Source organism: Suricata suricatta, chromosome 7 (genome assembly GCF_006229205.1).
Source record: "Suricata suricatta isolate VVHF042 chromosome 7, meerkat_22Aug2017_6uvM2_HiC, whole genome shotgun sequence".
NCBI classification, from domain to species: domain Eukaryota; kingdom Metazoa; phylum Chordata; class Mammalia; order Carnivora; family Herpestidae; genus Suricata; species Suricata suricatta.
Window position 1 is genome coordinate 143,135,448 of NC_043706.1, and position 27,638 is coordinate 143,163,085.

Consider the following 27,638-nt stretch of genomic DNA (forward strand, 5'->3'; position numbering starts at 1 on the left):
GTCGAATTTCACAGAAATGACAACCTTGGGATGTGGGGGAGAAAGAATTTAGATCTAAACATTCAGCCGGCTTAAATCCCTGGGAGAGAAACCAAGAAATCCTCAAACTCCCAAATCTTAAGAGCTATTTCTTATCATTACCGACGCTCAGTTCTCTAAGCACTTCTCATTGTAATAATTCAATGCATACTTTAAAACAATAAAACACTATAAAATAGATATCCTTTCGTGAAATAACCATTCATATTTTTTTAAGCAATAAGTACCCAAATGTTTGGTGAGGCCTGCACAGCATAACTACCGTTTGGTGAATTCCTACTACGTGCCAAGAACATGGTCAGTACTTTACAAACTTTCAAGAGGGGAGCACAATATTAATGACGATCCTCATCTTCCAAGCTCACTGTAAAGACTAGGTTTCGGGGGCGTCTGAGTGGCTCAGTTGGTTAAGTGTCCGACTTCGGCTCAGGTCATGATCTCGTGCTGACAGCCCAGAGCCTGGAGCTGCTTCAGATTCTGTGTCTCCCTCTCTGCTCCTCCCCCGCTCACACTCTGTCTCTTTCCCAGAAATAAAAATTTAAAAAAAAAGGATAGGTTTCTAAGAAGCACAATCAAAAGATGAAATTGTTAACCAAATAAAAGGACTAATGTTTCGGGGTCAGTGGACGGTACTGAAAGTTGAATAGCACCCATGGACTTTTCCACAACGCGAGCAGCCGACCCGGAAGGAAACCCCAGGCTGTCTGACCCAGAAACGGAGCTCCAACCACCATGTAAAGCGCCTCCGAGACGAACGAGTGGAAACACGTGCAGGACAAAGAAAGGCGTCATCGCAGGAAATGGAGTAAGACTCGGGTGAGAACCTCGCACTGAGTAGTTAGCTTTCTGAGATGGCTTGAACATCTTCCTAATTCAAAGTGAGAAAAAGACTGGGTAATTTAAAAAAATGCCCTTTATTTATTAAATGTCTAGTTGACGCTGGGTATTTACAGTTATATCAATTCACATTATTAGTGAGGCCCCGTTAGCTGGTTATCTGCTCCCTCATTTCACTGGGAAGGAAGAGAAGGAGCTTAGTTCCTACTGTTATGCCCAAGATTTCAATATCATCCCCAAAACCAGAGACCACCAGGGAGACCGAGTCATGCATGCAAAAGCAAAGGGCACTTATTATTACAGGCTTAGGCTGGCCGGACTTAAACTCGGGCTCCCAGACTTTACCAGCGCAGCGGATCCGTGCTGAGAGCCCCGAACAAAGGCGGGGCAGGGCCTTTATGGGCTTGGGAAGGGGGAGTTACAGGAAGTTGTGACACAGGCACAGTGATGCAATCATTATTATACACTATTATTGACAGCAGGTTTAACCATTCACATTGCCTAGAGTATTCGTTACTTTTGGCGGGACCCAACACAACATTTAGAGTGTTGACCAATTACAGAGTGGACCCAGGACCCAGGACCCTGACGTAGGGAGTAACTAGCCTTCTAGGCCTGCCCTTAGAAACGTTAAGGGTGTTAGCTGGCCTTTCCTTATTGGGTGTTACAAGGGTGGTCCCTCCTACCTTGGGCAACGTGTGCCCTTCTATTGTCTAATGATTGTAAGAAACTGACACTTAGGCCTCCACGGTCAAAGGGAAACCTGGAAGCCTGTCATTGAGTCAGTTTGGTTCAGACCTGTGTCCTTACACTACAAAGTAACAGCGCCAAGCCCGCCTTCCTGCTGTTAGATCAGGATGCACTGAACGCCTCCCGCAAAGTGCCCAAGTGTCTATGCAATAAACTCCCATATTTGACCCAAGATATTTGAGAAGATACTTTCTGAGAAGTTGCATGTTTGGTATTAAAGGGCGACTTCTCTGTTAAAAGTCCTGTAACACAAACTTCAGAGAGAACGGAAGCGACTTGCACGCCCTGGGACACCTGGGCGCACACGCGTGCGCCGTTGCTATTTTATGAGATGAGTAATTGCTTATTGATTTCAGGAGGATCTCAACTCAGAATCTGTAATTAAGATTGGTGCGACTAATGAAAGGGCTTACGCTGAAGCAATCACAGACCAGGGCAAATTAAATAACAAAAGAGCACGTGCTGGAGACAGGGCTCCTGCCCCTGGGGGCCCCTCTCCTTGAGCAGGTTTCCCAACACGCTGACAGCCGCGCACAGGACAGGAGGACCGCCAGAGAGGAAGAGCTGTGATGCAGCACACCTAGAAAAGGATCTGCGAGCCAGACCTGAGCAGGGAAGTGCACCCCTGGCTTCTAGCACACTCGAGAGACGCTCCACCTCCCTGTTATGGGAGAGGCATCAGAGGAGATTTGGTAGCTGGCAGCCAAACCAAGGCTGCGGGCGGGGCTGGCAGAGGTCAGTCTGCTCCGTGGACATAAACAGCCACCCATCCATGGCTGTTTCTGCATCCTTGAAATGAGGAAGTTAGAACAGAGGACTGAGGGTCCCCCCTCCCTGCTCTGACCTTTCACTGCTGTGGCTCCAAGGCTAAGGCAGGGGGCTTGTCTGGGCAAGTTGGGGCTGCCAGTAGGAAGCCCGTGGGCAGAACAATGGTCCTGAGACACTCTTGCATCATTGTTTACTAGAAAAACACCAACACCCTAAATGCCCATCGCTAAGGAAATGACTTAATGCACCATGGCAATCTCCTGCTGCTGTTGAAAAGAATAATGGAGATTCACCTCCAAGACACCTCGTTGAGCGGAAAAAACAAATTGCAGTTATTATGATACAAACCCTCTCAAAATACTATTGTGTATTTTACATAACCAAACACAAGTTTCTAAAAATAAGAAAACCATGGAAAAGGCAGGTGCCCTTGGTAGGCCAGGAACTGGGGGAGGATGTGTTTTAGAGACTCAGTAATTAGACTCTTCATGTCTTTCACAAGGCATTTCCATTGAATAATGACACATCAATGGCCTGGGGTGTCTGCCCCTCGACTCCAGCTGTCCTGTGGCTGCAGCTCAGCTCCCGTGGCGAGCCTGGCGCACAGAAGCGGCCGCTCCAGCGGGACCCTCGGCACCCACAGGCTCTGCGTCTGTCAGCACCTGCCCCGGAACAAGCAGACATGAGTCCAGGAGACACCGTGAGCCAGACACTGCAGCCCAGCACACGGAACCCCCCGTGCAGCTGAGAGTCCCCGGAGACAGACAGACGGTCACGGTTAGCGGGGCCTGGGCAGCTGAGCGACGCCGTGAGGAGGGGGGTACTGGACGGGGCGTGGATGGGTCTAGAGGACTCGGGGGCCCTGAAAACCCCATCCTTGTGTGAGATCAGCGCGACGCTGCGGTGTAGGCTTCCGGGTTGGGGTGAGGACTCTGGCTCGGAGCCTCACTCAGCCAGCGTGCGGGCTCAGGGTGCAGACTCTCTGAGCGGCAGCTTCCCCTCTGCAAAGCACAGAGAGCCGTGACCGCTTCGCCCTCCGCACGGGAGACCTGGGAATCCACGGGTGCGGCAGGAGGCCAGCCGGAGCCGCAGCTCCGTAACTCACGTCGGCAGCGGGAGGCTGGCCTAAAGCTACAAGTCTCATTCCAGAGCAAAGGGAGGTCAAGGGGGACAAAAAGAAGGGCCGGCAGGTACGATGCTGACACCCGCGAGAGAGGCAGCGTGAAAAGGGAAAGAATGGGGGCGCCCGGCAGTTCATCGACGGGTTAAGCAGCGGAGGCCGCACCACACGAAGGCGCACACGCGGCCGATCCCGGAGGCGGTGCTGTGGGGCGCTTCCGACCAGACTCCGGAGCCAGGCGGCTCGGGTCCTTTCATGAGCTGTGTGACCCTGGGCCAGGGGCTTACCCCCCCCCCCCCCCCCGCTCCTCCTTTTCCTCTTCCGTAAAATATAATAATAGGATCCACAGGTTACCAGGAGGCGGAGTTAATACTTAAAAGGCACTTAGCCCAGCACCTGGCGGAGAGCAAATACCCTGTAGTTACTTATGGAATCAAGACGACATGACCTTGGTCCGCCCGCTCACCACCAGGACGTTCAGCCCCCAAACCTTGAAGACGCCCGTGCGCGTTTCCGTGACGCTCTGGAGCCGGTAGAGCAGGTGCGCCCGCGGCCCGGTGCCTCCCTGCACGCACCACTCACGGCATGCGCCGCGGGGTCTTGGCTAAGGGCAGCTTTTTAAGCACCTTTTGAGCATTGCATTCATTCATTCATTCATTCAAATACTGCAAGGCCTTCTGGGAGCTTCAAAGGACAGAGTTACAACCTTGCGTCCACGGTGCTGACTGCTTACAAGGGGTGTATAATTCAGTGCCGTGGGCACCCCCTTTGTCAGATCTCTCCCCCGTGTGCAGCCGGTCATCGCTCCCCACGTGGTGTCCGGCTCTGTCCTCCGTCATCCAGTGGAGACGACACCAGGGCAGTGTCCCCGAAGGGTCCCTTCCAGGCGGGAGGTTCACGTGGCGACAGCCCCTCGCCGCATTGTCCCTGTCTGAGTCTCTCCCTCACCAGGGGAGTCCCCAGAAGGTGTTTGTTTTTCTTTCAATTATGTTGTATTTTTTTATTTTAGAGAGAGAGAGAGAGAGAGCACGAGTGGGGGAGAGGGGCTGAGAGAGGCGAGAGTCTCCAGCAGGCGCCACACTTAGCCTGGAGCCGGGCGTGGGGCTCGATCCCTCGACCCGGGGACGGTGACCTGAGCTGAAGTCAGGAGTCAGACACTCAACCGACTGAACCACCCGGGTGCCCCAGACTGTTTGTTTTTCTAAAGAAAACACTTCTAGAAAACCTAGTTTTTAAAATGGCTCTTTCTTACAAGAACAATTCCAGTTCTCTGAACAAAACTCACAACGAACACACTAGAACCTCTTCAGGACAGGCAGCGGGGTGTCCCCGCGCTGGGGGACTGCAATAAACTGCGGCCGGGCCCCTCACTCCCGGGCAGAGCCCCACGGCAAGGCCAGCCCCCCGCGCCCCGCTGTTCTGGAATGCTCTGCACCAGAATTAGCAGAACTGGGAGTTTAATGGAAGCCCCTTCCTCGTTTTGCAAGCTCGACCTCTCCACGAAGCCGTCTGCCTTGGAAACGGCCAACTCAGGAGAGAAGGGGGGCGCCGAGCTGCATCAGACCCAAGCCCTTCGACCCCAGAACAGCCCTGTTTCCGTGACACCGCCCCGCCCCCCAGGATACCACCATTTCGGCAAACCACGCAGACACCATTTCACATGCGTGGAGTTATCACGCTGGCTGATTTTATTCCTAATACCCAGAGAGTAAATACAACACGTAGCAGGAAAATAGGATGTGGACAGAAATATAGTCAGAATATGGTACGACCTGGAAAAACAGAAAGTACAGGCAGGATAAAGCCGCAGGCGCTCAGCTCCTCGGGGCCTAGTCGTCAAAGGCCGGGCTGCCGGGAAAGGCGCCCACACTCCGGGAGTCGGCTGGGCGGGTGGAGGGCTGGCGCGGGGGCCACCCAAACAGTTCACCCCCGTCCCAGCTCTGCCCCAGCCACCGGGCCACACAGGCTCCCCTCAGCGCCACAGCAGAAGACACGCGGAGGGGGAACCCTCCTCCTGTCCTTCGGGGGAAGGACAGGCCCAAACCGGTTTCAGGTGGGGTGCTGAGCAGGGCCGGGCAGGCCTTCCCCCCCCCCCTCCCCGGGGAAGAACCGGAGGAGGAGTGGGGGCAGCCAGGGGGCGCGGGGCTCGGCTGGTAGGAACCTTCCTGGGCTTTCTTTCCCCTCTGGCCATGAGGGCAAACACGGTGGGGTTCTAAGAACACTGTCCCCACCTCGCAAGGAGCCGCAGACCACCGGAGTCACGTCTTTGGGCTCGGTCACCTGCCAGCCACCTGGGAGGGGCAGAACGCCTGTTCCACTGTGCGTTCCTCACGTGGTCTCTGTCACCGCTCCTCGGGTTCCCGGAGAAAACCGCCGGCGCCCTTTGCACAGGACCGCTCACGTCAGTGGCAGGAGGAAAGTTTCTTCCTTCCCTTCGACCTCATCCCCAGAAACGCTGATGCTCTGTGCTTCTCGGAGCAAAGCACACGCGTCGCTTCCAGAGACCAGGCCTTCCTGGCGCTGCTCCGGGTTGACCTCCGTGGTTCCAGTCCCCTTCCCTTCGGTCCAGGAATTCTAACCCGCTCTTCCCTCCGGGAGTAGTTTCAGCCACTCTTTTCTGAGCACCTCCACCTGTGCGCCCACGTGACAGCCCGGGGCGGACGGCCAGGTTTGGGGCCTATAGTTCCAGGGGTCACTGCAGAAATGCCCTGTAAAGGTGACCAGCAGAGAGGCCTAGATAGGGTCGGAGATGGGCCAGATAAAGTTGTCAGGAAAACCGGAGGTGGGTGAGGGCAGGTGGGCCCCGGGCAAGCCTCCCGGGTGAGAGGCGGATTCTACTGCCCAGGAGCTGCGACCCTGGCTCCCAGCAGAATCTGCATGTTCTTCTGAAAAACTAAAGCGCGAAGTCCTCAGGCCCACGTGAGGCCCCCGTGGGTGCACACATACATACTTCATGCACGCACGTGCGTGTGATATGCACACGAAGAGAGACAGAGAGAGAGAGACCACACCCGGAAGGCAGACCTCCCCTTCCAGTACCCACAAAGCAGATCACAATGATGTGCTTTTTTCCCCAAAGAAGAACTCCATCATTTCCTAAAAATAGAATTCGTTCAGACCCATTCTCTGACCACAACACAACACCCAACGCCCAGCACCCCGGCGTTTTGCGCATCTGCCTGCCAGGACCAGAGCCCAGCCTCACCTGGCCCGGGACTGGCTGCGCACGGGCTCTGACTCTGGGGGGGACGGGGGTGGGCGGGGCCAGCAGAACGTACGGGGCGGGGCTTCCTCCCTTAGCGGTTCTTCTCCTGCGATGTCCACAGCTTCCCTTCAGGAGCCTCCGTGCTGCTGATTGGTGAGTGGCCCCGCGACGGGACGGCCTCTCTCCCAAGAACACTGTCACGGTCACAGTCAGCGTGTTTAATACCTGCTTCTCGAATTAGCCTGGATTGTTTTCATATAAGCTGCTTCGTTGTTTGAAACTCTTCTGTCTAGACTTCCATAGTCAACTTTCACAGACAATTTTTTATATAAAAAGGAAGGAATTATTTATTGCTTGTTTGTTCGTTTTGGGTGTGTTTTTTTTTTTGCTTTGTTTTTTATTGACTTTTATTTGCATTCACTTCATGCAGAATTTACTCCAGGGTCATAAGTGTTTGTGTCTTCGGTTCTCCTGGGACATCTTTCTTCTCTGCAACCTCCTCTCGTGGGTTTGGAAGGACCCGCTCTCGGAGCGTCGGCACGTGGCGGGGAGCTCGCGCACGGGTGGCTCCACTGGGAGCCCCGGGAGCCGTGCACCGCATCCTGGACGCCTCGCCCACCTGGCCGCGCTCGGCGACCAGGAGTCTGTATCTAACCCGGCGAGCCCAGCACCACTCCGCGCACTTCTGACGCACGTGCAATACCGTATCAGCACTCTGCTAGGCCGCCGAGCCTGCGTCCAGCCCATTTGGCCAGCTCTACCACTGTGGCCACAGCGTGGCGCCCGTCACTTCTGCAAAGTGACAGCCTTTCCTCATGCTCAGCACCGGGGACACGCACCGCCTGGATGGCCTGGGCATCTGTGTTCCGAAAGTCAGCGCGAGGATTCGAACCTCTGGATTTGCAGGTGAAGAGCAGGCGTTTTCAGAGGTCCCCTCGAGCCGCTTCCAGTTTTGCTTTGACTCCGTCGGGCCGTTATTCGTGCGGGTTTGCCTCACGTCTTCTCTGACACGACAACTATTTCGGGGCCCAGCTTCGCTGCCGTACTTCTTATGTTTCTGGTTTTCTGGTTTCTTTTGTTTCCTATCTTTTGCCATTTCGCCCAATTTCTCAGTTTTGTGTTGTTTTCATTGCACTGAACCCTCTGCAGCTTGTTTTAATTACGAGCTTTATGATCAATGGAAACTTCTATTCCTCGACTCCTCAACTGTGCACAGACTCCCCTAATAACACACCGTGAAAGACAAACACGTTTGCTTACTTCTCTGCCTCCTTTTGGTTTTGGTTTATTACGTTACAGTATTTTGTTTTTCTAGTAATTCAGTACCTGAACCGGTGATTTATCAAATTGAAATACTCTCTACAGGCTCAGGGGTCTGGGAGCTGAGGAAATAGACGCAGACTCCGCCTCGTCTCCCGCCGTTCCCGGGCCTGATGTTATTTCATACGCTCACACTGGCGACGTTTACACCCTCCTGTCACAAAACTCCCACAGCCCTGTCCCTGTGGCTCTATATCTAAACAGACTCAATGTTTTCTTTTTCCCGTGGCTTTTCTAAGGACCCCGGGGCTTGCTGAACTCCCTGAAAGAAAAAACAACTCTGGAGCACCTGGCTGGCTCAATCAGTAGCACATCTGACCCTTGATCCAAAGGTCTTGAGTTCAAGCCCCATGTTGGGTGTGGAGCCTACTTTAAACATAAAGACAAAAAAGTAAGTAAAACTTAAAAAAAAAGATTACTTTCATTCCACGGCCTGGTTTCTCCTGTATTTAAATGTCTCCATGTGTTTGTCCTTGAAGATGAACCCTGGCTTTCCATGAAACACTCTCATCTGCCGGCCACCTGATGTCTTGTCTCTCAAACATCACATATGAGAAAACTGCGTGTATTGTAACGTCCCGAATTCTAGAACAGAGTTTTAAATCTTTGTGTATAATGAACTAAGATGAAGGATTACCCGCTGTTGAGAATTATGACGGAAACCGTGAGGTGACCCCGGCACTCAGACAGCGATTAAGCCGCTTGTACCTCGAGGGGGGCGCCTGCGTGCCTCAGCCGGTTCAGCACCTGACTCTTGATGTCAGCGCCGGTCATGACCTCACAGTCTGTGCGATCGAGCCCCACGTCGGGTCTGTGCTGGCAGCTTGGCGCCTGCTTGGGACTCTCTCCTTCCCTTTATGCCACTTCCCTGCTCTCTCTCTCAAAATAAATAAACACTAAAAATTGTATATGTTTTTAAGAAATAATCTTATACATCAAAAGAAAAATATTCAAACCTGCATTTAATTTTAAAAATCAATGGCGAATGTGATAAATGCTTAGTTTCAATATCCCAGAACTCGGCAAAAACTGTTTTTGCTTTCTTAAGTCTTACATGTTGACAAGATGCTAAACATGCAGAGGCCAACAGGCACATGAAGAGATGCCCAAGATCACTGATCATCAGGGAAGTGCAAATCCAAACCACAGTAAGATACCACCTCACACCTGTTAGGACGAGTGATCACAGGGGTGCTTGGGGGGCTCCGTCGGTTAAGCATTTGACTTCAGCTCAGGTCATGAGCTCACGGTTCATGAGTTTGAGTCCCACAGCAGCCTCTGTGCTGACAGCTCAGAGCCTGGAGCTGCTTCGGATTCTGTGTCTCCCTCTTTCTCTGCCCCTCCCCTACTTGCACTCTCTCTCTCTCAAAAATGAATAAGCATTTCAAAAAATTAAAAACAAAAGAAGACAAGCGATCATGGGGTGCCTGGGTGGCTCAGTTGTTTGAGCATCTGACTTTGGTTTCAGCTCAGGTCATGATCTCAGGGTCCTGGGATGGAGCCCCACATCGGCTCTGCCCTGGGCATGGACCCTGCTTGGGACTCTCTCTCTCTCCCTCTGTCCCTCTCCTGCTTCTGTGAGTGCACGCTCTCTCTCTCTCACGCTCAAAAATAAATAAACATTATTTTTAATACACACATGCTCTTTACAGGAAGCACAAAGGTGGTGGAAAGGCATGGTACCGAATTCTCAGTAGTCACGGCTGTTGAGGAGCAGAAAGGCTGGAGAAACAATAAAGTCAAAATGCTTTTTTTTTTAAAGACTTTCATTTTTTTTTTCTTCTTTCTCTTTTGGTTTTACTACAAAAAAGAAAGAGTTAAAAAAAAGAAAGCCAAATTATTAGCATATCAAACTAGACACCAGGAACCTTATATCTTGTTAAATTCTTCCCAAACTTCTCTAGAGTTTGATGACCTCCTCTAAAACATGCAAATGGGGGGCACCTGGGGGCTCAGTTTGTTGAGCATCCGGCTTTGGCTCAGGTCATGATCTCATGGTTTGTGGGTTTGAGCCCTGCATTGGGCTTTGTGCTAACAGCTCAGAGCCTGGAGCTGCTTGGGATTCTGTGTCTCCCTCTCTCTCTGACCCTCCCCTGCTCTTGCTGTCTCTGTCTCTCAAAAATAAATAAAAAACATTAAAAAATAAAATAAAACATGCAAATCGAAAAAATTCTTAAGCATACCTCTCCCCGTTGGGACACACTAGCTGTCAGAGGAGTTCACTCCAGAGCCGGGACCTGGTGTCCAGAGGCCTCTGAGCACCAGGGGGGAGAGCTGGCCGGTCCCCAACTTCCCGGCCACCAGCCCCGCCCCCGCGAGCCCGGGCGCAGGGAGCCGGGCACCATTTCACCTCGCCTTAGAGGCTGTCGCTGCTTGAAAAGCAGCCTGGATCCCGATTCCCAGCAGACACCAGCGTCCTACGTTCCAGGCCACTGAATATTCACTAGGCATTAAGAGCGGTGCCACCTTTGTGGGGATCACTGTCCAGGGAAACAGGTGGACCACAGGGCCGCCTTCACACTGTGTTCAGTGCCGAGTGCCCCATGGGCGGCCTCAGGAGCCTCTTGTAGAAGACTCAGTGACAGACGTGAGCCCTGAAGGCAGGGGCCGTGACTGGCCAGAACAAAGCCTCGAGGAATGCCAGGTCCACGTCCCCGGATGGGCCCTCCCTCCTCAGGTCAGGCCTGTGCCCTGGGGTGCCGGTGCGGAGTCACCTGGCTCTCATTCTAGGTGAGTTCTGCTTCCCCGGGATCTTTCAGGACACATAACCTTGAACCCAGTCACCTAACACGCCTCAAACATTGTGACAGACAAGTCAGCAGCACATGAGAGCCTGCTATCTTCTCCCCAGAAAATACACCCTAGACACTCCCCAAGGTCAGCGCACACGCTCTCTGGAAGGTCAGGACCCTCCTCCAGGGACCTTCGTGAGTCTGGGGGCAGGAGAGGCATCAGCGTGTGCTCCTGGCCAAGCCAGACCGCCCTGCGTCAGGCTGTGCCTCCGAGGATTCGACTCCAAAGCATCCTTGGCCGTGACCTTCCCAGCCTGAACGGAAGGGATGTTGAAGGGGAAGCCCGCCGGTGTGGGCAGGCATCGGGCTGCCGGCGGAGGCCACTCTCCGCGCGTTACAGACCCAGGGACCGAGGGCCACCCTCAGTCTCAGGAGCAGGTGGACTCGTCTGGGTCCCGTCCTGCTTCGATCCAGACGACTGCGGCATCTAGGAAATTGGGGGGCAGACAATGACATAGCGGTTCCTGAGAGACGCAGGGGCCCCGGGAGGGGTCATGGGCACCAGCCCGTGGCTGCGCTGGCCCTGCCCTACGTCCGTGCCGTAATTCCGACGTCGTCTTGCAGCGCGGATGTCTGTCCTTCGTATCATCCCCACGCCGCTTAGGAGAGCAGGGAGGAGGCGGGCGCCGGGGGGAGGGCTCCTGGGTCTCCTGGTGAGGTGTGACTCGAGCGAGTCCGTGGGCTGAGCAGGGGGCACAGCACTCGGGAGAGGCGAGGGGCACGAGGTGAGGTCTCCAGAGATGCCAGCGGGGCAGGGGTGAAGCTGCCAGGAGAGGGGGGTCGGCCCCAAACAGGAAGAGGGTCTCCTCCTCGGAGCTGCCTCGAGCAGGTGCGGGCTGCCGGGAAGAGCCACTCGTCCGAGGGGACAGGGACTGAGATGATCACTCAACGTCCTCCAACGGGGGAGCCGAGGTCCTGCGTGCCGGGGGGACCGGTGGGGGACGGGGGACGGTGCCCGCGGGGTCACACAGCCCGGAGAGTGGCTACGTGCCCAAAAGAGCCCCGGGCAGGACGCGGCCTCTCTTGTCGCCTCGTTTCCTGCGTCCCGTCAGCAGGTGCAGACCTTCTGGAGTGAGTGTTAGGACCCGAAGGACTACAAACACGGGCTTTTCTCCCGAAGCACCACCGGCTCAGGCGGAAAAGAAATACTCAGACTCTTGGAGATAAAGGCACGTTCTGAGCGGCGGCACTGACCCCTGACGCCTCAGGAGGCTGGCGCCCCTCCGCTCCCACACAGTGGCTCCCGGGCTCGTGTCCGCAGAAGCCCCAGAGTCGGTTCTTTCATGTGCCAATCGACACACTCAGCGGATATTCAGGAAGAGCATTAAGAGACCTAGCGAGTTCACGCACAGGTGCAAGGGGCCAGGCAGCGCGAGAGAAGGACAGGCCGGCTTGCCGTCCCCGCGACGCGGCGCCCGCCACCCCGCATGCCGGGCTCGTGCGGAGCCAGCGCGGAGCAGAGCCGTGTTTTATTTACAAGGCGATTTCCCCTTCAGGGGCCTTTACGTATTTTATACATTTGTCTCCTGAGATATTAAGAAACTCACCTTTCCCACGACAGTCTTCTGACGCACAGAATGATAAAATACCACGGCTTTGCATTCCCTCGTCACCGCTGTCGGTAAAACGTTCCGTGGGGAGGGGAGTCTCCGCCTACAGATCGTGAATCGCTGCCCCTATGTCCTTGGGCTATTTCAGGGCCAATTTTCAGGTCATGGCTCACAGTAAGACCACCGCAGACTAAATTCCCAGCAGACTGAAGAGCACTGAGAAGTCACTCACTTACTCTCCTGGGAGACGAGGCGGCGACGTGAGCGAAGCCGAGAATGATCGTTCCTCCTCGTCGGGGAGCCGGCTTCCGGACACGAGCCCCGGGTGCTCAGGGGCAATAAACTTATGGCAATGATTTGCAAAACAAAATAACAATAGGACCAAAAAGTCCTGTGAATGTCTCCAGGTCAGGGACTTGAGGAAACACTAAGTCTGCATCTGAACGCTCTGGAAAGCTTTGGGGGGGGGGTGGGGGGAGAAGCAGAGAAATGCCTGATTTACGGGTCCACATTGGGTCCGGCTGAACAATGTGCTGTTTTGTTAAAAACGTGTCACGGGGCCCCTGGGGGGCTCTGTCTGCTAAGCGTCTGACTTCGGCTCAGGTCATGATCTCAGGGTGTGTGAGTTCGAGCCCCACATCGGGCTCTGTGCTGACAGCAGAGCCTGCTTGGGATTCTCTCTCTGCCTCTCTCTGCCCCTCCCGCACTTGCGCTGTCTCTCTCAAAAGCAAATAAACTTAAAAAAAAAATGTTATGCAGGTTCCCAAATGATAAAGTTCAGGGTGAAACTCCCTACAACCGTCAGCTCCACCCACAGATGCAGAGCCACTGATTTTCCGGCTGTTTATCTCTGAATGAAGACAGAACACAGGCAAATAATTTGGGCATTAAATCCACGTGTGTGATCGCACCTCTGTTTTTCCCTTAGAAAATTCTGGAGGCTCATGGAGCACTTCACATCTTCCAAGACAGGGCTGAGGTCTTCCGTCTCGAAACACCATCGGTCCACCGAGTCACTCTGTCCTGTTTGCTGAATGCGACCTCAAAGCCCCTGCTGAGGCTTTCTAGAGTCCCGTGAAACGGTCATGCACTGCTCACACACCTCCCTCAGGTGACCTGCAGGTGAGAATGTGATTTCTGCCCCCCGCTGGCCTCTGTGATGGCTCTCCTGATTTTTTCCTCCGAATTTCTTTTCATTTCTCCAGCAAAATGTATCCAAACTCAAGACAGAGGCATAAAATATCAAGGTTGCAGGTGGGGGCGGGGAGGTCAAGACCACTCAGAAATTTTTCCTGGCCACAAAAAAATCCACTCCAAAACTTTACAAAACCTTAAAACCCCTAAAATACCGTCCACTATTTATCCTGTCAAAACAGCAGGCGTACCGGGCCCCCCGACCCACCGCCCTCCAATGCCTGCACAGCTTCTGCGGACGGTCAGCTTGGTGAGAGTCAGGAAGGGCTCATGGACCTGCATGTGGGCACAGAGGAGAAAGGATAAATACACATAAAGGTGCGGCATTCTTTGCCACCAATATGAAGGAAGGTTCTAGAAATCCCTGTAAGATACAAAGTAAGAACACGAGTCTGAACCTAACAGACGCCATGACTGGCTGTTTCCCCCTCTAAGCTAAAAGGTCTAAGGTCAGTCTCTCCGGAACCATTTGGCCATTTGGCCATTTGACAGTCATACATTGCCCGGGGGTATCTAATCAGGAAAGCCCAGCTACCTCACCCCACATTCCTAAGGGTAAGGCCTGCAGATGGGAACTTTAGATAAGCCCCTGTTACCGAGTGTTAAAGTTAACCCCATAGTCACCAAACAAGACCCTGAACTCGCTCTGTAATTGGCTAATTTCAAAGATACCCTAAATGTTGTAATTGGGTCCCGCCAAAAGTAACGAACGCTCTGAACAGTGTGGATGGTTAGAGCTGCTGCCAGTACTGTTGTATGGTTGGGTCTCTGTACCTATGTCACCATCTCCTGTAACTCCCCCTTCCCAAACTCATAAACGTCCTACCCTGCCTTTGTTCGGGGCTCGCTCGCTCTCAGCACGGATCCACCACGCCTGTCTGTGAGCCCGAGTTTAGGCCCCGGCGAGCCTAAATTCGTAATAAAGCCCTTTGCTTTTGCATGCGTGCTTCGGCCTCCCTGGCGGTCTCTGGTTTCTGGGGGGGGATAAAGAAATCTTGAGTACGACAACAAAACTTTCAGGTCATTTCTTCTCACTTGCCGAGTAGTGATCACACTGTGCTTTGTCTACAAGGCTGGGCTGTCCTTGTATGTAGAAACAAACAGACCTCTCATTACCTAATAAATCACCCTCGACCGGGACTGTAGCCTGCGCCACCGAAGCCGGGAGTGATAATGGGTGTGTACCTGCAGGCTGCTCTTTAGTCCGCAAAGTGCTTAATTACCCCCTTAGGTTCCTAGGTGTGCATGCTGATGCCTTGTGAGATGACTCAGACTCAGACCCTATAATCAGCCTCGGTGCAGGCAGTGAGGACCCTGGAAATAAGAAGCAGCCGCACGCACCACCGGGATTAAAGAGCATCCCAGACTTCCCCTTCGCAAACTGTCCATTTGAAAGCAGCAAGGGCTTTCTCACGTAACTTTTCCTCCTTCAAAGCTCCTGAGACAGACACTGACACTGAGTGAGGGGCTCCTCCCCTGCCGTGTCCCGTCCCTGGTCCGAGTCCTGATGTAAAGGACCCGCTCACAGGTGTGAACTTGAAAGGTGCTGCATCGGGCCTGGACAGCTCCCCGGCAGCATCTCGGGGCAGAGAGGCTGTGAGCCTGTGACTTTAAATGTTACCAGAAGCTCAGCATTAGTCCCTGACATCTGGAAAATGGGCCCGAGAATAGAGAAAACCTGTCATTCACCTTCTGAGGAAGGAAAAACAAAGTGCTAAAACGGGGCATGCTTTCCTGGCCTAGACCAGGAGGAGGGTCACGTTTCTAAAATCAGGATCACGGTTCCACCCCCCACTCCTCGCTTATGCTCAGCTGTTCCTGGGTCTCCACCCCCAGCCCCAAACCTACAATGCACCCCCCATGCGGCAGGCAGCCTTTGAGGTGGCCCTCAGTGAACACACCTCCTGACACCTGTCCCCTCGGCCACCCTCTCCGTGGGTGTGAGCCGGGCCGGGCCTGGCATCTTGCTTCAAACCCCGGAACACGGCAACGATGACACGATGTCACTTGTGCAATGAGGCTACAAGGGTCTGGGACTGTCGCCTTCTCTGCTGTGAGCTCCCACAGAGCAAGACCTGCGTTGGGGGCGCCTGGACACCAAGGACGGAGGGCAGGCTCCAGCCAGCAGCTCAAGCACCAGGGGCTTGTGGTCTAACAGCCGCAGCCAAGTGAGGCCAGAAGCCGGACCTTCCCCGGCCGAGTCTTCGGATGAGCCCAGACATGGCCAGCACCTGCACTTGTGGGGACACGGAAGCTGGGATCCAGGGTCCTGGCCCACAGAAGCTTCCGGATGATAGGCATGTGTCATTTTAAGGCACTAAGTTTTAGAAAAATGTGTTACACGGCAAAAGTGAATACACCCAACTTTTATTACATTGTCCAAATACTACGCCCCCTGGAGGTGTCCTGGCCTGCCACACTTCCTCTGCACTGTCACACAGTGTGTCTTTCTGCTCCTGTCACCCCGTACTGACCCTCTCTGCTCTACAGCTGAGGTTTTGGAGCCGCAGGCCCTGGCTAGGTGATGAGCTACCCGATGCATCAGTCACAACATCCCTCGAGCCCCGACATGCTGATGCTCACAATTAGAGTGGGTTCAACTAGTGATCAAAAGAGGAGCCTCTGTTCTTAGAAAATGTAGGGCAGGGGAGGGCTGGTGTATGGGAATTAGAGTCACAAGAAATACAGTACGTTCCTAGTTAGGTGAACCCCCAAATTAACCTCAAACCCCCTTGGATATACAGTATTTGTTAATTTTGTCATACAGAGAAATAACCTTATTTTTCTGATTATGAAAAAAACACTATTTCTCACTAAAAAGAATTTAAAACTACAGAAAAGTATATGAAATAAAACAAAAATAGGCTATAAATCCATCACTCCTAGAGAACTCACTTTTGACATTATCTTTTATGTCCTAGAACTTTAGGCATAAGAATACTCATTTTTAATTAATGTTTGTTTATTTTTGAGAGAGACACAGTGTGAATGGAGGAGGGGCAGAGAGAGAGGGAGACCCAGAATCTGAAGCAGGCTCCAGGCTCTGAGCTGTCAGCACAGAACCTGATGTGGGGCTCGAACTCACAAACCATGAGATCATGACCTGAGCTAAAATCAGACACTTAACCCACTGAGCCACCCAAGGTGCCCCTTTAATTAAAATACAACTTTTACCAATTTCCCGTCTCATACGTTACCATTTGCATCTTATACGCGTGGACTGTTTTCCTCATCAATTAACATTTGAGTGTCTACTGTTGAAAATTCCAATCCTGAATTAAGGTACATTTAGGTTATTTCCAGTTTATTTTTAGTAGTAGCAAGAGTAGTTGTATTATAAATAAAATGACAGATCGAGAAGTTTTAACGCAACAATCCTAAAAGCCACTGTTTGGGCAGGAAGTCCACCCACATTTTAGAAACGCTTCCAGCAAATTCCGGAGCTCACCCCCACAGGCACACGCCGTGCATTACTTCCCGCGGGAAGATAGAGCACAGAGCAGGGGGCGGGGGGGCCCGGCTTTGCAGAAGGACTGAGGAAGGAGCGAGGAAGGGCCAGGCGCCAAGGTCGTTGAAGAGCACAGCGGGGACCCTGCAGCCTGAACACCAGGACCGCCTTCAGACCGCGTGGTGAGAGACCAGCACCGGCAGCCAACGCGTGGCCTGCGTGGGCTCTGGGGGCAGGGGCCGCCTTACAGCCTGGCTTATTTGGCTGTCATGCTGGACTGAGTAATCTTACTCTCCCTACAAGCCCTGGAAGTAATCACCAGTCCTGGTCCCATTTTACAGGTGAAGAGAATATGACTTGCTTTGGTCAGAAAACATCTGCGTGATTGGACACAGTGGGATGTGCCGGGAGACAGCGAACCTTCACGCAGAACGTGCGAGGCACCCGCCGTGGAGTTTCAGAAGGAGCGTCCTGTTTGCTCCCGGCAGCGGGATCCACCACCGAGAAGACGCCCAAGGCGCTAGAAGTTACCGTCTCTTTCCCACCAGTGCTTCTCAGAGTCGCCTTCGACCTCACACAACAGGCGTGTGGAGCCCGGACACGTCGATTTGTATGTTTGCAGGGCGAGTTTTGCGAAAACGCACACGGGTTTGGAAGTGTGAACGGTGCACACAAATACCAGTAATATTGCCTCAGTGGGGACTGCAGAAAAAATTAAGAGCTATTTTTAAGCTGAGACATGGGGCGAAACATCCTAACATTAGAAATAAAATTTACAAGAATTAGCAGATATGTATAAAGCGCAGGACAAGCTTAGCACCTGCAGTGAGTCATTCACTTGTCTAAACTCACGTCTTCAACGATTTGAACATTTCCTCTTTATCTTGATGTTTTGCAGGGTGCTACTGCATACGTAAACTGTTCTAAATCTGCAAGTCACTTCACGCTACAATGCAACAGCTTGAAGCAGATCAACTTAAAACTGCAACAAATCCACCAGGTTTAAGGATCTCCAAAGAAACGACTTGAATAAAACTGTCAGGGTGTAAGCACGACCCCACATATTTGTGAAAAGACCCCGGGCTCTGGCGTCTGGACCAGATCGGGAGTCCACCGGCTCCGTGTGCTAAGGTCTCTCCCGTACCTGAGTCAGGCGACTGAAACAGCACAGCCCGGACACCGCCGAATCCATAAAGGAGAGAGGAAGAGCTTGTGACAGGAATGACAGCCAGTGTGACCCCACACGAAACACCACTGACCGGCACACACCTCCATTTGGCGAGTCACTGCGTCCCTGGGCAGATGTGAACCTGAGAGGAGCAGAGAGTGAGCCGGGCCTGCCTGCTGGAAGCTTCCGCCCGCCGGCCCCATGGCCTCTGAGCACCACAACATGGCCACGTCTGGAAACACACCTATTTTTACTGAGCTCCTGCCCTCATGTTAGTGACCTCAGTCCCTTCACTGTCTCCTGCGGGCCATGCTTTAATACCGTTTATTTACTAAGTATCTGTGGAGCACCCACGAAGCCTCAGCTCCAAGCACCGGCACCGGTCCAGGGACCTTGCGTACTAGTGCATGGGTGACGGGCGTCCTAACGCATCCTCTGTGAACACCGTCCTTGGAGGGCGCGGGGAGTGAGCTGGGCACTGATCGGGTGTGATGTCACCTCCCTGGTCTGGATCAAGCCCCTCTCCCGAGTTCCACCCTAGGAAACAACCTGCCCGAAGCCCATTGCTGAAAACTATGAGTCAGAACAAACGAGCTGTCCTACCTCCGATTCCACACATCGTGCTCAACCCAATAATCGGTGTACTTGACTCGTGGCTACAGGGCTCGGGGCACCTAAACTGTCCGCTTCAAGCCAGTAAAATATATGCAGAGATGCATCAGAGGGGAAGAGGCTGGTCAGAGACGGCTTAACTCATCCAGAGAATGTCTTTCTAGAAGAGAATCAATTAGGTTTTTATATCGCCAGATACAAAATCAAATTTAGTATGAAAAGGAAATAATAATTTAGTATTAGGAGGAAAAGAAATAGTCTTTATGTTTTAGGTTGGAAGAATTTCTTAAACAACAGACAAAAAAATTAAGAAAAATACGGATGGGAACACCGTCCATTCTACCACTCGCAGCTACGGGATTACTGTCTGGAATTTATAAAGAACAGCAGGAATCATTAGGGAGAACAGATAACTCAATAGGAAAATAAAGGGTGTAAATGACCAGACACAGGAGCCGAAGCAGCCAGGAAAACATTTCAGCAAGCCCCCGGCCTTCCCAGGAACAGACACTCATTAAAAGATTTCACACGTGAGGTCGCCAAAATGTTTAAAAAGTCTGAAAACGTCAAGCATCTTCCCACTTAGCAGAACTGTAAATAGTAGTTGGCGGTGATCTAATAACATCAGACATGCGCGTTCTGATGCGATTCCACTACGACCTGTAAAACGGCAGGAACCCAAGAGGCCACGTAGCCACACTTAACCGCTGAGATCCGGAAGGGGAAGGGAGGAAAGAAGCACACGGAAGGGAAGAGGTGAGCTGCAGGAAACCACGTACACAGTGATTCCACTGATGAAAGTTTAGAAGAGCCATAAAACCGCCGTAGGTGTTGTTTACGGGTGTGTTCCCTACACACGTGCTACAGAACGCAGAGCTTCGGGCCACACCCCAAGTTCAAGATGGTGGCGGGAGGGGGGGCTTGAGGTTTGCAAAGGGGGCTGCAGCTCGATTTCAACGAGACCCGAAGGGAATGTGCTAACGGTGTTCTGGCGCAGCGCCCACGCGAGTGCGGCGTCTGAATGTTGGATGTTGAATGTCAAGCCATCGTTTGCACTTCCCTAAATTTAATTCTTTCCAACTGGAAAAGGAAAATACATAAATCGAAGCTGGCACTTGTGGAGGAGGTAGCCCCTGACCCGCACCACCTGATCCGGTGAGGGTAATTAGAATCCTCCACTCACTAATAACGTGCTGGTGACTCATGACACCCGTGCGTGTCCACAAAATCGGGTCAAACTCACCCTCCCTGCCCGACCCTGGGGTGTGCACAGGGGGCCTGCTCTGGGGCTGGGGGCTCATGAGGGTCCTGTGCTGGGGCTGGGGGGTCGCAGGGGGCCTGCACTGGGGCTGGGGGCTCACGAGGGTCCTGGGGAGGGCACTGGCCAACAGCACTGACGGGGAAGCATTCCCCCCTCACTCGCCCCATCACCCCCTTCCCCCCACACACGCATTGCCACCGCCCACATACACGTTCTTGACACGCACGAGGCTTATTTAAAAAAAGCTTTTAACACTTATTTATTTTTAAGAGACAGAGACAGTGTGATCAGGGGAGGGACAGAGAGAGAGGGAGACACAGAATCTGAGGCAGGCTCCAGGCTCCGAGCTGTCAGCACAGAGCTTGACGAGGGGTTCGAACCCACGAACTGTGAGATCACGACCTGAGCCGAAGTCAGATGCTTAACCGACTGAGCCATCCCAGGCGCCCCTCATAGGAGTTATTTAATCTTGAGCAAACGTAAGCTCTTTGCAGACAGGGCTTTGTCATGGTCGCGTTGACAGCTGCATAAGCCCGGCGCTGTCACACCACGGGGCCGACACACACGCGGTCCCCAACACAGTGAGATAGTTCCGGAATGCAGCAGGACTCAGGCTGAAAGCACGGGGACGAGGCCACACCACCGCCCAGAAGACAGCCGGACTGCTTCCCCAGGCGCTTATGTGGGGCTAAAGCACCAGCCTGAGAACAGCAAACCAACAACAGTCCTAAAAAAGGGACAAGAAGGATCCGTTCCCACTGCCAGTGCCGTGTTTCTGCACGTCCCTCTAGCAACGCGCACCTGTGCTGGGCTGGGGGTTCGCGGGGGAGCCTGCGCTGGGGCTAGGGGTTCACGGGGAGCCTGTTCTGGGGCTGGGGGTTCGCCGGGGAGCCTGTGCTGGGGCCGGGGGCTCACGGGGGGCCTGTGCTGGGGCCGGGGGCTCGTGAGGGTCCTGCGCTGGGGCTGGGGGTTCGCCTAGTAGCCTGTGCTGGGCTGGGGGTTCGCCGTGCGCCTGCGCTGGGCTGGGGGTTCACAGGGGCCTGCGCTGGGGGCTCGTGGGGGCCCTGCACTGGGGCTGGGGTTCGCCGGGGAGCTTGCTGGTCAGTGCTCTCCTTGCCAGGGCACAGCCACCGCCACCAGGGAGGCAGCCCGTGTAAGCGAACTCCGAAGGGTCTCAGGGGAGGACCCCCTGGCCAAGTGGGGAGGACGTACGGAATCCAAGCGTGTTCCAGATCCCAGCCACTCAGGCGTGTCACACTTCTCCACAAGCGTGCAAGGTACAGCTGGACAGACGTGCGACTCATACATAGCTGAACATGGGGGGGGGGTCTGTGGCCCCGAGGCTGTAACGACCCGGCTGCTTGGCCTCCCGGCCCCAGGGAGTCCTTACTACAGCGGGACCCGCTCAGGAGCCCACGGTCCGTTCGCCCGGCTGAGGTGCACACCGTCCCCGGCCCGCGGATGCTGCCGAGGGCTTCTCCCTTCCCCTCCCCACCTTTCCCCCATGTGACCCAAGTGACAAACCAGCCTCCATCAGGCAGGACCGGGGCTCTCAGTCAGCCCAAGACCCCACCTCCCTTCGGGGCAGAAGGAGAGTGGAAGAGGGGGAGATTTAGTGAGACATTAGTATTTTCCTTCTCGCACGGCGTCTGGCACCCCCGGCCCTGAGTGTCGGCACCAGGACTCAAAGACCTCATGGCGATCGCACACCAACGTGTCTGTCCGCCCCCGGAGCACCTGGGCTCCCACGGGGAGCAGCACACGGCCGGCCACCCTGCCCGCGCAGCACATCTCACTCACAACACACTGTCACCAACCTGCGCTGTCACCAACCTGCGCTCTCCGGTTCAAGTCTCTGAGGACGCCCCACCCTGCAGACACGGCCGCTTCCCACGGCCTGCAGCAGGGAGCCTCACCCTGCATCAGGGAAGCGGTGGCCTCAGAGCACAGGCACCCCCTGGCCCGACACGCCACCGGCTGCTCCTGGGCCATGGCGGCCGCCACGCGGATGCGCAGAGGCTTGGCGACTGTAGCCAGCGCAGCCACTGGCCTGGGAGAGGAGCGGCCGTCCGGGGGAGGGCCCTGGTGCACCTGGGATCCCGGGGGGGACCTCCTCTCTCAAAGCGCGGCCTCTATGGCGACAAGCTGGAGAGTCAACAGTGCTGGGCCCTCCCCACTGTGCTCATGGGCAGAGGGCCCCAGGGCTGGCAAAGCCCAGAGGGGCTCACACACCACTGTGTGTCCTCAGGGTGAAGCGAAGCCCCAACACCCGAGAGGCAGCTCTTTATTTATTCTGCATGTCCCCACTGGCCATGCTCTGTCCCCAAGTTTCAGAAGGATAAGGAAGCTGTCACCAGATTCAGTCGGTGCCAGGACCCTGCACGGCAGCTCCGGCTGGAGACGTGGAGACAGCCCCTCCTACAGCTTTAGGAAGGCACTGCCCCCCAGCTCTGGGAAGGAACCCCCCACCCCCAGGAAGGCACCCTCTCAGCTCCGGGAAGGCACCCTCCCAGCTCCGGGAAGACACCCCCAGCTCCAGGAAAACACCCCCAGCTCTGGGAAGTCATGCCCCAGCTCCAAGGAGGGCACCCCCATCTCCGGGAAGGCCCCCCCATCTCCAGGAGGTCATCCCCCAGCTCCAGGAAGGCACGTCCCAGCTCTGGGAATGCATCCCCCAGGTCCAAGAAGGCCCCCCCAGCTCTGGGAAGGCACCCCCAGCTCCAAGAAGGCCCCCCCACCTCCGGGAAGGCCCCCCAAGCTCCAGGAAGGGGCCCCCCACCTCCAGGAAGGCCCCCTCAGCTCCGGGAGGGGCAGCGGCTCTGCCTTCCTCCTCAGTGCCCCTCCCGCCTGTCAGCTACGGCTGCGTAACAAACACTGCGGACGAGACAGCTGCCTCAGCAGAGGCCGTTCTCCCGCGGCTCCCAGTGCCATCTGCTGGGCCACCTCCTCCTCCTCGGCTTCTCCCTGTGCCCCATGTGGGTCGCCTCTTGATGCTGTCTGTGCCTTAGTCTCCTCTTCTTACAGGGACACCAGTCATAGAGGGTTAAGGCCCACCCTAAGGGTGCCATTTTCATCGAATCCTCCCTTTCCAAAATTTTTTTAATGTTTATTTTTTGAGAGAGAGAGTGCGAGCAGGGGAGGGGCAGAGAGAGGGGGAGACACAGAATCCCAAGCAAGATCCAGACTTTGAGCTGCCAGCACAGAGCCAAACGCAGGGCTTGAACTCACAAACCATGAGATCGTGATTTGCGCCAAAGGGGGATACTTAACTGACAGAGCCCCCCAGACACCCCGCTATTCCCTTCTCTAAAGGCCCTGTCTCCAGGGGCACCTGGATGGCTCTGTCACTCAAGTGTTCGACTCTTGATTTCAGCTTTGGTCATGACCTCACAGTCTGTGGGAGTGAACCCCATATCGGGCTCTGTCCTGACAGCACGGAGCCTGCCTCTCTCTCTGCCCCTCCCCCACTCGCATGCACTCTCTTGCTCCCTCTCCAAATAAACAAATAACCTTTAAAAGAGTAAAAACTAGGGGCACCTGGTTGGCTCAGTCGGTTAAACACCTGACTTCGGCTCAGGTCATGATCTCATGGTTCGTGGGTTCGAGCCCCACGTCAGGCTCTGTGCTGACAGCTCAGAGCCTGGAGCCTGCTTCAGATTCTGGGTCTCCCTCTCTCTCTGCCCCTCACTCTCTCTCTCTCTCTCTCAAAAATATATAAACATTAAAAAAAGTTTTTTTTAAGAGTAAAAAGTAAAAACCTGTCCCCAAATATACTCTCTGAGGTCCTGGGGGTTGGGAATTCAACACGTGAATCTTGGGGACACAAGGACTGGCCCCAAACACAAGTTCTACCCAGGGTTCGTTCAAAGCGTGGGGGGACGTGGGGCACACATCCGCAGCTCTGGGGACACGCTGGGTGGCCACCGCGGGCACCCAGGCCCAGGCGTCTGCAGACCTGCCGGGAGCACCGCCGCGTGTCGCTGTTTAAACCGGGGAGGTCAGCCCTCGCCTTCAGACAGCGGTGGCTCGGAAGAGAGACTGATGTGGAGAGAGCCACGGGGTCAAAGGGCACATTGCAGGTGCCACCATGACGGTACGGCCGGTGTGGGACTCGACCTAGCTCCGCGCATTCCCGCCGCCCTCAGTCCCTCGGGCCTCCGCTGGCTGTCCGCCTCGGCTTCTAGATTGTTCATGTCATGGCTGCGGACACTCTCCTTGCCCCCCTGACTCTGGCCCTGCGACCTTCCTGTAGAGGTCATCCCGGTAGCGGGGCTGGTGACCTCGCAGCGTGTGCAGGGCAGCAGGGGGGTGGCCATAGGACAGGAGGTCCTTGGTCTGGGCGTCGAAGGTGTGGCTCTCTCAGAGTTCAGGGACCTGCTAACTGTGCGACCAGATGCAAACCTGTGTGCACCGAGAACCTTCCACCCCAGCTCCTGCCAACGCCGGCCCCCGGGACCCTGGGTGCGTTTGCACGCGGAAAGCTGCCCCCCGGTGACACAGCGGAGCATGAAGACGTGCAGGGGACACACTTGCACATGGGAAGCCGTCCCTGGTGACACAGCGGAGCATGAAGACCTGCAGGGGACACGCTTGCACACGGGAAGCCGTCCCCTGGTGATACAGCGGAGCATGAAGACGTGCAGGGGACACGCTTGCACATGGGAAGCCGCCCCCTGGTGACACACCAGAGCATGAAGACATGCAGGGGACGCGCTTGCACACGGGAAGCTGTCCCCGGTGACACACCAGAGCATGAAGACCTGCAGGGGACACGCTTGCACACGGGAAGCCATCCCCCGGTGATACAGCGGAGCATGAAGACGTGCAGGGGACACGCTTGCACACGGGAAGCCATCCCCCGGTGACACAGTGGAGCATGCAGACGTGCAAGGGCGCCCTGGTGTGAGCTCACACTAGCTGAGCTTAGGGGCCCATCATGCTGGGATCCTTTGCTTCAAACGCAAGTGATCGTGCCAGGGGCCGGATGGCCCTACATCCATGGCTTGCCTGTGAAGAGGGTCAGCCCCCTGCAGCCCCGAGCAAGAGGGGGTCCCTGGTGCCTGACTCAGGGGCCTCCAGAGTGTGGCCGACGGGAAAAGGCAGAGGCAGAGGAAGCATGGGGGCTGTGGTGGCCTGCGGATGCGGTGCCTTCAGGTACCTGCGAGAGGGCAGGAGACCGGACACACGGCTGTCGGTCCTGGGGACAGCGAGGTCCCGGTGGGCCCTGGTGCAGGCACAGCTCTCCAGCGGAAGAGTGACGCGCACGGTGATCCCCCCTGAAGGAAGCCTCCGCGGTGAAGCCTTAGGTCCCTGGAGCAAGCCCGGCCAGCCTGCAAGCTTTCCTGCTGGGCCAGCCCCACGACGCGGGCGCGCCCCGTCCTGAGCCCAGAAAAGGCTGACAGTGACATCCTTCGCAGTCCCGCTCCCAGAAACCACTGAGCCACGTGCACGCATGACGCCACGGCGCAGGGACCTCCCCCGGGGAAGGTGACGGACAAGACGTTCGGGCTGGGCCTCGTCCGGACGTCCTGCTGCTGCCAGACCTTCCGCCTGCCTCCTCCCCTCTGCTCTCCCAGCAGCTCCGCCCTCCCGCCAGAGTCCTGTGCAGTGATGGCCGCTAGGGCAGGCGGAAGAAACCAGCAGGTGTAAGAGGCGCGGGTGCAGTCGAGAGCAGCATGGTGGGGGGAGGGGCAGGGCTGGGGCCCCACCTCAGCACCACTGGGCGGGGAGGGGCAGAGCTGGGGTCCCCGCCTGGTGCCACTGGTGGGGAGGGGCAGCGCTGGGGTCCCAGCCTGGTGCCACTGGGGGGGGAGGGGCAGCGCTGGGGCCCCCACCCGGTGCCAGCAGAGGTGCTGGACACCGGCTTCCCCTCCCCAGCTCTCTCCACCTGCGGATATTGGTTCCACCTACTCCCCCGCCCCCAGCTTCCCCAGGCTCCTGTGACAGCCGTGTGCTGTGTGCACAGGGCTCCACACCCTCCGGCACCTTCCCGGCCCCCCGCTCCTCTGCAGCCTCTCTCCTGGCAGGTTCATGTGGAGCTGGGTGCCCCTGCCCACACCCCTTGCCCAAGCCCCTGCTCCTCTTCCCCGAACACAGAGCTCCTTCCTTTTGCTTCCTCGGGGCCCTGCCCCTCCCAGCATGGCCTCCCCCTGACCATGCTGCCTCTCTTCTCTGTCCCTCCGTTGTCCCCAGGAGCACGCAGTCATCTCCCCTGATGACTAGCTGTCAGTGCCTGAGGGCAGCCACCATGTGTGACCCTTGGGCATGAAGAACAGCATTGCTCACCACGACTTGCCGTGAAAGCCTGACCCTGGCCTTCAGGAAGAGGGTGATGTGGCCTGGGCCCAGCAGCTCTGTGACTCGGGGTGTGATCGGGTGTGAAGCAGCAGATCTGGAAACTCCTAAATCCAAGCTCTCCCCTGGAGGCAGGGCCTTCCCAAGGGCCCAGGTCTCCCTCCTGCCGTGTGGAGGTTGATCACAGAAAGGCCCAGCTCTGCAGGGACAGCGTCTATTTGCCTGAAAAGAGGCGAGGCCCTGGCCAGCGGCACCTGCCGCGTGAGATGTCTGGTGGTGAGGGCAGCCGTGCCCCGTGTCCCAGGTCCCACAGCTCAGCAAGCCACAGAGCGCATCCCTTTCACCTGCCACAGCAGCCTTTCCAGGCCGGTGAGGCCACAACAGAGAAACAAGACATCACAGCATCATTTCTGCGCATCAGCGGGATTTGCTAACCCCGTGCTGTTTTCTGGAAGCCGACAGACGTGACTCTAAGCTGCCTGTTTCTTCCTCGGGGGTTTTGGGGAGACCGGCTGAATTCCAGGTACGGGGACCGCGGGCCCCCACATCCACACGCTGGTCACAGGGAGGATTTCTGCAGGTCCGCTGGGGGCAGTCTGGGGGCATCTGCCGGGACCCTCGATGCGGGGCCTGACACGGGTCCGTCTGCAGGGAGAATCCATCCACCCCATCCCGCCCTTGGGGACAGAGACAGATGACGGGTAGAGGGGCAAGGACCTCTCTCTGCTGGCTGAGTGTGTGGTGACCGGGGGCGGCCAGGGCCGCCATGCAGGGCCCAGGAAGGCCCCTGCCCTGCTAAGCCGCCAGGACAGAAGGTGTGTCCGAGCTCAGAACCGCCATGGTCGTGAGCTGCCGGCTTTCGAGCCCCACAAATTTCCATTTTTGCTTTTTGCTCGAGCCAGTGGGATTGGGCTTTGTAGCACCAGCGGATTCTAACACTTAGGCAATGTGGGATTTTCTGCAAAGCCAAACAGATGCACGGATTCCTGGAAATGTACAGAACAAATGGAATGTTCTTCAAGACTGTTCACAGTCAAAGGCTGTGCAGCAAAGAAAACCCTGAAAAGCAGAAGCCGTCTTCTCTGAGGCCCAGAGAGGCCTGACAACAGGCTGGGTCTGTGAAGAGTGATTCACCGCTTCCTGTCCGATCGCAAAGGGACGTGCTCCATGTGCCTCAGTGCTAATAGCTTGAAAACCGTGCTCTGAAACGCATCAATGACTCATGTGCGGTTATGACAAATTGTATCAAATCAGTGTTTATTACCTTAAATACTTTGTTT

General features: G+C 55.5%; 1 protein-coding gene and 1 long non-coding RNA gene across 2 annotated transcripts in view; both read right to left on the reverse strand.

Moving 5' to 3' along the window:
• Positions 1-27,638, reverse strand: part of RPS6KA2 (ribosomal protein S6 kinase A2) — a 307,190-nt gene that overhangs the window by 221,788 nt on the left and 57,764 nt on the right. The gene's annotated exons all lie outside the window — the stretch shown is intronic.
• On the reverse strand, positions 16,732-18,938 carry LOC115296092. Its single transcript, XR_003910722.1, has 3 exons — positions 18,795-18,938; positions 18,168-18,333; positions 16,732-17,725 (listed from the first exon to the last, which is right to left on the reverse strand). It is a non-coding gene; the product is annotated as an uncharacterized LOC115296092 (long non-coding RNA).